Genomic DNA, 13767 nt, shown 5'->3' with positions numbered 1-13767 from the left:
TTTTGGGCCTCAACCACCCGGCCAACCTCACATGTGGTGTCAGAAGAAAAAGACAGTCCAGAATGCCTCCAAAACACCAGCAGTCACGGCAGCAGCAGCAAGCAGAGCCTCCAGAGGAAGAGGGTGCCACAGGGGGAGCTCGTGAGGAAGGCTTCCAGCCCATAGTGGACACAACCACTTCACCAGAGGCAAGCTTTTCCAACCTGGCCAAAATGTTTGAAACCTTTATGCAGTTTCAGATGGAAAGAGAAAGGAAGCGGGATAAAGACAATGCAAAGCAGGAGCAGAAGCCCAGTGTCCTCAACCACCAGGTCACTCAGCTCCAATTGGACATGGAGGCAGCCAGGTTACAGCTGCCAGCGTCTGGGTCAAGTAGAGTGCCGGTGGGAGAACCAAAGCTGGTGAGATTGGAAGACTCTGATGATATTGAACATTTTCTCACAACTTTTGAAAGACTAGCAACTGTTTACAACTGGCCAAAACAAGACTGGTCCATCCGACTAATTCCCTTGCTGACTGGCAAAGCAAGAAGTGCTTTTGTAGCTATGGACCCAGCCTACACACAAGATTATGACAGACTGAAAGAGGCAGTTTTAAAGAAGTATGAGGTCAATAAAGACTCTTATCGCCAGCGCTTCCGTTCCCTCGACACACCAGCAGATGAGTCCCCTCAGGAGCTGTATACCCGCCTCAAGGATTTGTTCTGCAAGTGGGTGGACTTCAGGGTCGCCAGCAAGGAGGAAATCTTGGAGAAGATGGTCCTTGAGCAGTACTTCAGGGTCCTCTATCCAGAGGTGAGGACCTGGGTTAGAGAACGTGATCCTGAGACGGCAGCAGTGGCAGCAGAGCTGGTCGACATCTATGTCTCGGCACACAAGGGTCCAGGGGCCTACCACTACGCTGGACTACACCAAGCGTGCGGTAAGTCTGAGGGGATGGTTAAAGGGGGTGGTCCAGTCAGTAGCTCTCCTAGCCAGCCTAGATCAAACAGATCAGTATTTCAGGAGAACACTCGGAGCAAGGCTCAGCCAGGTGACACGGCACAGGTTGTTTGTTATAACTGTGGTGAGGCAGGCCATACACGTCCAGTTTGCCCCATTAGAAAGCACAAAGCCACCAGTCTCAGTTATGTCCCTAGACCTGAGTTTATTCTTCCCCCTGAAGAACACTGCATTTCCCCTCTAGCCATTGTGCAGTTAAATGGTAAGCCCCACACAGCCCTGTTAGACACTGGTTGTTCCCAGTCCCTTGTTCGGTCTCAGCTGGTTCCTAGGGAGTTGTGGGTAGAGGGAGAAACAATCCCAGTCATCTGTGTCCATGGACATGAAGAACAGGCCCCCACAGCTGAGGTTTACATTGAGGTTAAAGGACAGGTTTACCTCATGAAGGTTGGTATGGCCCCAGAACTGCCCTACCCTATCCTGCTAGGGACAGATCTTCCAGTTGTGTATGACCTCATCAACGAGGGCAGGGAAAGGCTTTGTGGTGCAGTTACACGTTCTAAAGCAAAGCAGGTTACAGTTACTCCAGTCCCTGAAGCGCTGCCACCAGTGGTTTCAGCTACACAGCAGTCAGAGCCACCCATCACATCTGAGGCAGTGCCAGTAACAGCACCTCTAACTAGCACATCAGACACGCTAACAGACACATTACAACAAATGCCATTTCATGGGGAAGAAGTTGTAGCAGGGCCCGCAGTCACACAGGAGCATAGATTGGAGAGGCGCAGACAGCAAGTGAGGGAACTTATGCTACAGCCAACAGAGCAGACAGAGCAAGAACTTCCTGCTCCAGAGCTACAGGTAGATTTATTGCCCTTTGACCTTGTTAAGCAGCAGCACGAAGACTCCACTCTTATGCACTGTTTTAAGGAGGCAGAGAAGGACCCCTCACTCACTTCCCTCACTGAACATTTTGTGATAGAAAATAACCTTCTTTATAGACAAAGTGACTATGGTAGACAGCTAGTCCTCCCCAAGTCCTGTAGAGAGGAAGTTTTGAGGATAAGTCATACAATCCCTTGGACAGGTCACCTAGGCTTTATGAAAACTTTCATGTGCATTTCCAAAAGGTTTTACTGGCCAGGGATGTACTGCCAAGTCAAGGAATACTGTAAAACTTGTCCAGAATGCCAGTTGACAGCAGGGAAAGCTACTGCCCCAGTACCTCTTGTTCCACTCCCTGTCATAGGTACTCCATTTGAGCGCATAGGAGTAGATATAGTGGGCCCAGTGGAGAGGAGCCAAGCAGGGAACAAGTTTATCCTGGTCATTAGTGACTATGCCACCAGATACCCCGAGGCTTTCCCTTTGAGAGAGGTGACAGCTAAGCAAGTAGCCTCAGCCTTGCTAAAATTTTTCTCCCAGGTAGGGATCCCCAGGGAGGTGTTGACAGATCAGGGTCCCAACTTTATGAGTCGCACACTCTCACAGGCCTATCAGTTGTTAGGGATTAAGAGAGTGAGGACTACCCCCTACCACCCTCAGACAGATGGCTTGGTTGAGCGTTTCAATCAGACTCTGAAAGGAATGCTCAGGAAGTTTGTGTCAGAGACTGGAAAGGACTGGGACAAATGGCTGCCATTTCTGTTGTTTGCTTACCGTGAGGTCCCCCAGGCCTTGACGGGGTTTTCACCTTTTGAGCTGCTTTACTCCCACCAGGTCAGAGGTCCCTTGGATGTGCTACATGAAACCTGGGAGGGGCCTGGGAAATCACAGGACATTGTCTCCTATGTCCTGAAAATGCGGGACCAGCTCATGAAGTCCACAGCAATCGCAAGAGAGAACCTTCTCCAGGCACAGGTAAAGCAGAAGGAATGGTACGACCGGTCAGCTAGACAGCGGAGTTTTGAACCTGGTGAGGAAGTTGCCTACATCAGCGCACAAACTGTTGGCAAAGTGGCAGGGCCCCTACCAGGTCAAACAGAAAATGGGTCCTGTGACATATCAGATCCACATGCCTGACCGAAAACAACCGTTGCAGACTTTTCACATCAACATGCTCAAGAAATGGCACCCTCGTCCCACCCTTCCACTACCACCAATTCACTCTCTGTTCATCAAGGCTGTGAGGGAGGAAGAGGAGCCAGTGGAGCAGTACCTACCAGGACCAGAGGGGGAGTCACAGATGGATCTGAGTCATCTGGAAGAGGAGAAGAGGAAGGAGCTCCTTCAAATCTTGCCCCTGCACCTGTTCGGGGAAACTCCTGGCTGTACGGATGTCACCCATCACCACATCACCTTAAAAGATCCCAAGCCCCTTCGCCAGCCTGTCTACAGGGTCCCAGAACGCCTATTGCCAGTGTTAAAGAGGGAGCTGGAGGTGTTGAGGGAACTGGGGGTTATTGAGCCGTCCTCCAGTGAGTGGAGCAGCCCAGTCATCTTGGTCCCCAAGAACCCTGAGGTTTTGTTTGGACTTGTTTGGAGAGGATTGGGGGTTCAAGCTACATCAGCACTCTTGACCTGTGCAAGGGCTACTGGCAGGTCCCCCTCACCCCAGAGAGTAGAGAAATCACAGCTTTCAGAACTCCTTTTGGACATTTCCAGTTCACGGTCCTCCCCTTTGGTCTTCATGGTGCCCCTGCTACTTTTCAGCGGTTGATGGATAAGGTCCTGGCAGGCACAGAGTCATTTGCAGCAGCTTACCTTGATGATGTTGTGCTGTACAGCAGCTCATGGGAAGAACATCTGAGCCATCTACAGATGGTGTTGGGCAAAATCAAAGAGGCAGGCCTGATCAGCAAGAGACCCGGTATTTGGGTTTTGTGCTGGGGAAGGGGGTAATCCGACCTCAAGTGGAGAAGGTGGAAGCCGTCAAGTTGGCTGAGAGGCCCAGTACCAAGTCTCAGGTAAAGTCTTTCATGGGCCTGGTTGGCTGGTACAGTCGGTTCATCCCCCGCTTCTCAACCATCTCGGCTCCCCTCACAAACCTCACCAGGAAGAACCAACCCAACAGGGTGCTGTGGACAGAAGAATGTGAGGAGGCCTTCCAGAGCCTGAAGGACTCCCTGTGCAAGGAGCCCATTCTGAAAAGTCCTGATTTTGAGCAGCCATTCACAGTCCAGACTGATGTGTCGGAGGTGGACATTGGAGCAGTGTTGCTGCAAGGGGAGCCAGATGTCCTCCAGCCCATCGCATACATAAGCAGGAAGCTCCTCAAGCATGAAGGCAGATACTCTGTGGTGGAGAAAGAGTGTCTTGCCATCAAATGGGCACTCGACTCCCTGAAGTATTACTTGTTAGGGAGGAAGTTCACCCTGGAGACGGACCATCGTGCACTAGTCTAGCTGAAGGACATGAAGGACACCAACTCCAGAATCGCCAGGTGGTTCCTTGCAATGCAGCCGTTAGACTTTGTGGTCCACTACAGGAAAGGAACGGAGAATTGCATGGCAGACTTCCTCTCCAGGACTCCACGAGGGTCGTCTTCAGTGTAGCCGTGCCCTATGGTGTAAGATGCACACTCGCATACACACACAATGCATGGCCACTTCCATTAATGATTAGATCAAGCCGGCTTGGAGGTGTCTGCGTTGTGGTGGTGGAGTAGTATGGCTGTTTCTGTTTGTTAATGTCGGGAGACCCGCCGACCAATAGTTAATGTTTTAGTATTTTTCCATCGTGGGTCAGTGTTAGAAAGAAAGTGTTTTAAAGAAAAAGACACAGACTAGTTTTGTACTGAATGTCTTTTTATTTATTGTTAAGTGTTTGGTAAAGACAACCAATTGTTTGTCACCTGTTCTCTGCTCTCACGCTCCTCTGTTTAGACCCGGAACTGCCGAACCTGTACTGGAGGGTACCAGGTGTTTATGAAGGGGGGTTCCCGGGGAAGGCACCAAGGATGGTAGAGTTGGAGGGGTGTTGAGTGGTAGTTCGGTGAGCAATGTTATTTTAATTGTCATTGTTGATCACAACATTGTTTAGATGTATTATAATGTTTTATAATATAATTTGGAGTTGTGTGGATATGTTGTTGACCAGGTATTAACCTCCCAGGGGATAATTGATTATTAATTACTAATCAACATTCTCTTAGTAGGACCCATGCGGATATAAGGGAGGAGGCTGGAGTTCCGGGGCGGGGGGGGGGGTTTCTGGTTCAGTTGCTGCCGTAGTGGAAAGAGACCAGCCAGTGTGGAGAGCTGCAAGGGCCCAGGAGTAAAAGGGACGTTGCCTAGTGCAGGGCTGAGTTTTTCTTTGTTTGCCTGTTTTGCTTTTAGTTATTTTTTTCCTATTAGTTTTCCTTTAGTTATTTTGTTTTATTTTGGCCGGGCCTGCACTGTACCTATTGCTGCACGGAATTGGTGTCCACTGTGTAAATAAAAGCACCTGGACTGCATATCTGGATTTGTCTCGGTTTTTGGGCCTCAACCACCCGGCCAACCTCACACCTGGCTCCATAAATAGCCACATCCCCGGCTTTCCAGCAGGTACGTGGGTAGTTTTAAAAACTTGCCAAGCCTGTATCACTGACTGTAGAAAGGTGTGAGCCCAGTCAGCCTCCTCAGGCTGAATGAGAAATAGCTGCTTCATGAAGGGGTAAGTATAGAGCAGCTGCTTGGATCTAGTGCTGTCCACACCAGAAGAAATCTACCAGGAACTTCTGCACCACCTAGTTACTATACACCCCCCATGATTTCACTGTAACAAAGCCCCTGTTATCTCCCTTAAAATGTCTAATCACTTAGACCCCTGATTAGGGGCATACACAAAAATGAGAACAATTTCCCCTTGATTTCTACATTAGCCACCAACCACCTCCTTTGTGGATAAAATATTAACGGCTACATTTGGGGAAAAAAGAATCACCGCACCAGCGCTGAAATTGGTTCCATGGCCGAACCTCCCACCACAGCCCCCAGTCAGCCTCATTAGCTTCATGGCTTTTTTCCTGAAGAAAAACAAGTTTCCAGAAGGAAAATGACATGTAGTTTTTTCTGTTTTATAACTTCTGAAACTAAAGCCCTATTCTGACTATCCCTCCCACCATTGATACTTAATGGCCCAACCCTTAAAAACTGCAAATGGAGGTTAAGTAAAAGAAACAGAAAACACAATAAAGGGAGAAAACACCCTTCTAATGCATGATCATTCCCATGTTTATTTGGTTTTCTTCTTTTTCTCATTATTGCCGCCTTCCGATGCCTCCCTTATCCCAGTTAAATGCTTTCTTAACCGAAAGCTCTTTTTATTTCTTAGGAGATCCAAGCCCACAAGTTTCTGAAGTGCTGGGACAATCTGTCCTGATCCAGGGAAAAAGTCTTTCATACGTTTCATCGAGAAATTCATTCATTTCCTCAAGAGAATATAGATCGCCACCCTGAGAATCAGACCCTACAGACATATCCGACTCTGAATCGCATTCAATTTCCTTGCGTTCGCTAATCCTGCTTTTCTCAGTAACCAGCACTTCTGACACTGCCCCTCCTGACTTACCTGACTATCCCCACTCGGGCTGGGCACGGCCTCCAGGCCTCGGAGTCCCACAACCCAACTCTGGGCAGTATCACTTGCACCGTTCAGCCCAACTATCGTCTCAACTGCGCCCGCCTCATCATGTTCAGCCTCTGCCTCCCCCGACTGTTCAGAAACTACAGAGCAAACGACCATCCTACCAGCAGAATGTGCTTCCTCCGGTTATGACTGTTCGCTAGTCTCTTCTCGTGCCCCAGTCCCTGCTGACCGGGTTCCGCGGCATCGCCTCCCTGGGCCTGCTGCCTACGCGGGCAAGCACTTGTGACCCACGTCTCTGCACTCAAAAGATTTAATGCTGCCAGAACAGGCATATGTCATATGATTCTTCCTCGTGCTCGATCCAGAAAGCCACTTCTAAATCCTGTGTCGGACTATCTAAAAACATGAACACCTGCCTCCGAAGAGACTGAAGATGTTTCAGTTTCGGATCTCTATATCGAAGGGGCACTGCTTTAATTGCACTTGCGAACAAGGCGCTGCATTGCTGATGTGTGTGGGTGCTGATGCCGATGTTGATTGTCTGGAGGAGATGGCCAAAGCCATTTTCTTGGTCTTTGGCACATTCACCTCCAGGCAGGAGGTCTCACAGTATCACCATACATAAAGAGATGTTTATGTATGGTATCGAGTACGAATAATTTAGCATCATCCACCAGTCTACACCCCCCATGTGCAAATTGAAGAGGGTCCATCTGTTCGACAGTGACCTTGGGGATGTAGCTCTTCACTATCCTCTCAAAGGCCTTCATCACAAGGGAGGTGAGGGCTATAGGTCTGAAGTTGTTTGGAACCTTGGGGCTGCTCTTACTTTGAATTATTGTAGTGTTTCCACACCTGGGGTACTGTGCTTTTGGCCAGGGAGTTCTGACACAGAACTTGAAACACTCCACCCAGCTGTTCAGCACAGTATTTCAGTGTACACCCACAGATGTTGTCCGACCCAAAAGCCTTGTTGGCCTGAGTCCTGTGCCAATAGAGAGGGGGAGGCATTTTGTTTGTGTGTGTTCTGTGTAAAGTCTGCAAGGAAACCATCTTGAAATAAATGATCGGTCAGTGGAGACAGAAAGAGAGAGACATTATTATTATTAATATTGTTATCACTGTTAATATACTACATTTGGATTTATAACTACGGTACAATTATTGATTTTTTTTTGTTTATTGTTCATTGTTGTTCATCCAACAAGCTTTGGCAGTGTCAGAATTTGTTATGCCAATACAGCATATCTAATTGAAATTGAGAGAGAGAGAGAGAGGGAGAGAGAGAGAGTTTCCCTGGGAAACTTCCTCTTGAGAACTTCCTCAAATGCTTGCAACACAAATCACTATTATTTTTTTGGTAATTATTTATTTTTAGGATAACATTTAATTTCAAAATAGATATATTCACAATCCAGTTGTACAGAACACGCTCAAGACAGTATACATTGACTAAGGTGGGAGGCTTTAGAAGGGAGAGGGGAGGTGACACAATCCATCTATACAGGCAGTAACATCTAAACCCTCCCCTCTCCCAAAAAAATAAAAATAAAAATACATATATACAGATATATACATACATATACACTCAGTGAGCGCTTTAAGTAGACCTATACTCCAGCTTGTTACTGCAAATATTTAATCAGCCAATCATGTGGCAGCAACTAAATGCATAAAAGAATGCAGACATGGTCAAGAGGTTCAGCTGTTGCTCCTACCAGATTTCAGAAGGGGGAATACATGTTATCTAAGGGACTTTGACCGTGGAATGATTGTTGGTGCCAGACAGGGTGGTTTTAATATCTCAGAAACTGCCGAACTCCTGGGATTTTCACGCACAACAGTCTCTAGAGTTTGCAGGGAATTATGCAAAAAACATCCAGTAAGCAGCAGTCCTGTGGGCACCATGTTATTGAGACAGGTCAGTGGAGAATGGCCAGTATGGTCAAAGCTGACAGGAAGGTGACAGTAATGCAAATAACCACACATTACAATAGTGGTACGCAGAAGAGCATCTCTGAACACACAATGCGTCAAACCTCTTAAGTGGATAGGCAACACCGCAAGTCTAAAAAATGAGTCTAATAAAGTCTAATAAATACCTATTAAAGTGCTCACAGAGTGTATATACAAACTAAAAAGTTAAGAAGATATCTCACAAGCAGACAAACAGCCATACGTAGGCATAATCAAATGCTATAGGCTACACTTAACCACACATATGCATTCAGTTGCAGTCAGATACAGTAATTATAGAATTTGAGAATGTGTCCAACGTCAGAAAGCCAGAGTAAAGATGTTGAACTAGTCCCACTGGACAATGCGATGCGTTAGCAGTGCTATGTGATTCGTGTTAGCGAGATGTGCTGCGTTGGTGTGAACGGACCTTGAAAGCTCACCCTTCAAAGTGTTTCTAACACCTGAGATGTCACATGTTGCGCTGCCAAGTCTGCTGATCGCGTTGCCAGTTTAATTAAATAAATCCCACACAACTTGGTCTGCAGCACTCTAATAAACTGTGAACATTAATAAATAATGTCTGTGTTTGCGCGCAATCACCTTCTCCGTTCGTAGTTGAAGTAGGCCTACTCCAACCATTTATGTCCCATGGACTGACATGGACTCACAAATGATTAAAGTTTATATTCTGATTACGAACCCTGTCTGACAGAAGATATTGTTTAAATCAAATAGCCCATCAATGAACGACAGGCCCCCACGGTCCATTCATTTGTAACGAATACAACATTACAGGCTATAACAGAAGCCTATGGTGAAAACACATTAAATGTATGTATACAACTCATTTATTATACATTAGAATCATCTCAATTCTGATGCAAATATATGTATCTTGAAACGCAAATTTGCCAGGAGCCGAGCAATTGTACAAGAAACAGGGAGCGGTGGGACCGCATCGACTTTTTTCCAACTACACGCATGAAGACAAGCGAAACTCCGAAATGGATATTGGCTTGCAAACATACAACCAAACGATAGGCACATTTCGGTTAAAGATAGTTGCACGGTACTGTATCCGGAAGCATAGCCTACTTGCTGCAGGTTTTAATGATTTTACAACTAAGTAGGGTACCAAAAACTTATGCAAAAGAAACCGTACGTTAAATCTGACCATTTTGATCAACATTGTTATTTTAATATAACAATACTCCTATTATTAGTTTTATTGATTTGTCGACGCCAAATTATAAAGCCTAATCTTCTTGAAACCAAACACCTTACCTAGCTCATCCGCGCGCGCCGCTTGTGTTGTCCGTGTTTTCGCTTGTGTTTATTTTATTTTCAAAAATACGTTTTTCATATCGCATACGAGTGACTATATGGCTGTGGAGGTAAAAAAAGAAAAGGTCCCATAATTTTCATCGTTTCGTCCTGTCCTTTATACTGTTTGATGCATGTCGGGAAAATATTCGTGTATTACATCTGTATAAAACAGTTGGAGATATTCAAAGTATCCTCCTGTTGGATCTGATTAAGGATTGCTCATCACACGCTTGTCCAAGGTTTTCTCCTTCTTCCTTCTCCTTTCAAACGTAACCTCGCAGGAAAGCAGACGAGTGCCTCCTCTGAAAAGAGAGGTTCCCTATATCCTTTTGGTTGAAGATGCTCCGCACAGCTTCGGGAGGGCAGAGAACACATCGCGATTATACGTAAATACAGATATGACTTCCAAGCAACGACCAAGTAGAAACCAAAATGTAACCGATGATCCGCGTTACTATATCAATACTAAAAGCAAAAACATTTTTGCATAAATTTCAATAGGCGAAAGCAGGGTAACGGAGATAATGAAACACAATACCGGCAATGCTGGTAAGGCTATCACACTGCGCAGTTCCCTGCTCTAATGGGTTGCCAACCTGTCCTGAGCACGTTTCTCAAGATCCCAAGCTTGCTTCTGTGCAACATCTATAGGCTGTGTTTGTAATGTGCATCATTTTAAGACAATTTTAAATCCAATGTGTGCATTTTGTTCTCCATGATGAATGTCAGTTATGCGAATACACATTTAAAAATAGCCTATATATAGAAAGCAGACAGGGCAGAAAACTTGTTTCATTCAATAGCCACCGTGGCTGGAGCATCCCAAAATTCACCAGCCAATTTCACAGTTTTACCAGACAGCACTGTTTCTTTGCCCTTTACTCATCCAAGATCACAAACATTACTGCAGGGGGGCAGGAGTCCCTTTATCAAATCTGACCACCCAATAAATTGGCTTTGCCTTATTTTTCTCTTGTTCTCTGTTTCTGCTGCTGTGAAGAGATGGGATGCTGGGGCCACAAGACCATAACATAAAATCAGCAATTTCCCTGGCTTTAAGACATGCCCTTGCAAGGGTTGTGGCTCATGGACACTTTTGATTGTTTGCCTTTTACTGTACCTTGTACCTAGATTGAATGGGCCATTTTTGTTTAAAGATGTTCATCTTTTGTTTCTAATCATCTCAGTAAAAATCTCATATTTCACAGTGAAGCCCTATTGAAGACTGATTAAGACAATTAGGAGTGTGAGTATTTACAGGTATATTGTAATGTAATATAATGTAATGTAATATTGGACATGTACTGTTAGGCTCTACCTATAGGCTATACCTATAAGTTAAATAAAAATAAAGATAATTGAGATTGTTTAACTGGTTCTATAACTGGTTAACTGGATAACTGGTTACCAGTACACTCTCTCACCAGTACAAAGCCAGTGTCCCATCTGTAATTTGAATCTGCACCATCTGAGAGCCAAACAGACACAATACTTAATTTTATGGAATTTCAAAGATTCCAAAACTGAGTGAGTCAGACTGTTATTTAGCCTATTCTAAGCAATACACCTTGCCTCCATTTCCTTTGCTTTCCCAGATCAAAGTCTTCCATTGTCATTTGACAAAGATTAAGGACCATTCTATGTCCTCCACTGTCATTAGCCAAATAGTAGGGACCCCTCTGTGTCCTCCACTGTCATTGGCTAAAGAGTAAGGACCCCTCTGTGTCCTCCACTGTCATTGGCCAAAGTGTAAGGACCTCTCTGTGTCCTCCACTGTCACAGGAGTAAAGAAGAATAAGAGACCTCTGCAGAATGTAATCTGTCTCTCTCTGTTAGAGTCCCTCCCCCTCCTCAACAACAATTCAATCCTAACCAGGACAAAGAAAGCAAGTCACTCTTGCCACATTCACCTGTCAATTATGTAATTGAAGTGCTACGGACAAGGAGGCCCAGGACATCTCTCACTGAGAACGATTTGTTCCCGTTCTGTGATTCACCCGTGCAATTTTTTGCTTAAATTGTACGGGTATCAAATTAGTTAAAATTGTCATTGTAATGGTCGAATTATGTAAAACAGGAGTCGATGCTCCCATCTGTGATAAATAAGCACTCGCACAGCAACATGTCCCTGTGGAATATGCAGCTCTCTAGAGCCCATGTCTGCTCCTGCCTACATGACTGCTTTGGGAGAAGCACACTGCCTGTGTTTCATGTCAGTAAAAAATGAAGTCATGGTGAATATTAATCAGTTATTAGATAAGCTGATAGAAAATATGGCTCATTTACATTAGAATATTGTGTGGAACTATAAACACAACTGCACTTTATACAGACTGGTTGTGGAACCCCTCGTATAGATGTGATGATAATGTAAAATAATGAGAGCTTAGAAGAGAGATGTGTTTTAGAAGCAGAACCATGTGCCTGTGTGCACGTGCGGGCATGATTGTGTGGGTGTGTGTATGTGGGTGTGTGCGTGTGTGTGTGTGTGTGTGTGTGAGTGCGTGCGTGCGTGCGTGTGTGTGTGTGTGTGTGTGAGTGAGAGTGCGTGCATGTCTGTGACTCGGCTACACCTGAGAGCTGTTCATTCACTGCTCCACACAAATACACAGCATATCACCGAGAACTGCTCAACACAACCACACTCTGTAAGACTGTCCCCCATTATTGCAAATCACCTGGATCAATAATGATCCAATTCAGGAAAATGCTTTTATTCCTGTATGTACAAATGTGATATTCTGCCCTCACAGGCCAATCGATCACTGGTTCAAACATGCAGGTCTTCATACTGAGCTGCCTCTGTAGAGGTCAGAGCTGCGCTTGACACATTTAATTACAGTATCGTAATAATGGCACAATGCATGGTGATTCATGCAGGGAGCGGATTTACTGTCTTTCGACATCTGTTTACCCTTATTGCTTATTAGTTATTGATATGTGCTACACTTGCCCAGGCTGCCTGATGCAATTTGCAGAAATATTATAGAACTTCAAATTCAATGCATGAATTGTAGACATGTTCACAATAGCATCTCATACAGTCCATTGTTTGGTGCAGGCTTTATTTCTACAGAGAATGGAGTCTGAATATGCAGTACATTGTCCAGTAATGACAGCTAGTCATTAGTCTGGCTAGTTTTTCTGAATGTCATCAGTGTTTTTGGAGTAGAGGAGGCTGGGGCACAAACTAACATGGGGCTTGTTGAAATGTGGATTTTGCATCTTGCATTTGAAGGAAAATTAAAGAGATTATCAGATGAAAAATGTCATGATAAAAACAGTTGGATTCACCAACCTTTGACTTATTAAAACAAAGCTTCAGTTCAGTTTTCCACCATTTTGGATGCTGTTACAACTTGTCCTGTAGTCAGGATAATATTTATTTAAATTCCATTGATAAGTACTCTAATATGTGTATATTTATGTATGTTCACTTTAATATGTGTATATACTGTATATCTTAATTATTGAAAAAGCTAAAAGTTTTAGGTTGTGCCCTGGTCTCCCCTCTGTATACAGTATATTGTGTTTGTAAAATTGTGCTTAAAATTCCATATTGATATTCAGCTATGTTGAACACTATGTTTGTGTATGTGTGTGCACTTATACAATTTCTAGACAAGTGACAGGGAGGACAATGCATTAAAACATTCGATTCATATTCCTAGTTTTGACTGTATTTATAAAATACCTTTTTTAATCAATAATTCTTAAGCCACTTTACCGTTTTGACACCTGGAACAGAAGCACTGCTGTAACTGACTATAACATAATTTTCATTTGCACAGTCCACATGCTGTGGCCTGAATTAGCTGCTGATTAAAAATAGCAATTCCTCATCATCATTTTTATAAATACTGTACTGTACTTAAAAATTAGGTTTAAAGTGACAGATGACAGCACAACTGGCAGCTATTACTATATAGAGACATATACGCTCACTGAAAGAAGCTGAATTTAGACAAACGAGTCCTTTCAACATTGAGTGAGTCATTGAAATATATAAAGGTACAGTGGATTTATTATA

The 13767-nt window shown here is 44.6% G+C and overlaps 1 long non-coding RNA gene across 1 annotated transcript in view; it reads right to left on the bottom strand.

Annotated features, from left to right (window-relative positions):
- LOC133108553 (uncharacterized) overlaps nucleotides 1-9946 on the bottom strand; it is a 179645-nt gene extending 169699 nt beyond the window's left edge. Inside the window, exon 1 of the long non-coding RNA XR_009704671.1 lies at nucleotides 9696-9946. This is a non-coding gene — a long non-coding RNA (uncharacterized LOC133108553). The remainder of the gene's footprint in view (nucleotides 1-9695) is intronic.
- Nucleotides 9947-13767: the final 3821 nt, after the last annotated feature.

Source organism: Conger conger, chromosome 13 (genome assembly GCF_963514075.1).
Source record: "Conger conger chromosome 13, fConCon1.1, whole genome shotgun sequence".
Classification (NCBI taxonomy): domain Eukaryota; kingdom Metazoa; phylum Chordata; class Actinopteri; order Anguilliformes; family Congridae; genus Conger; species Conger conger.
This window is presented reverse-complemented; position numbering and strand designations above follow the sequence as displayed.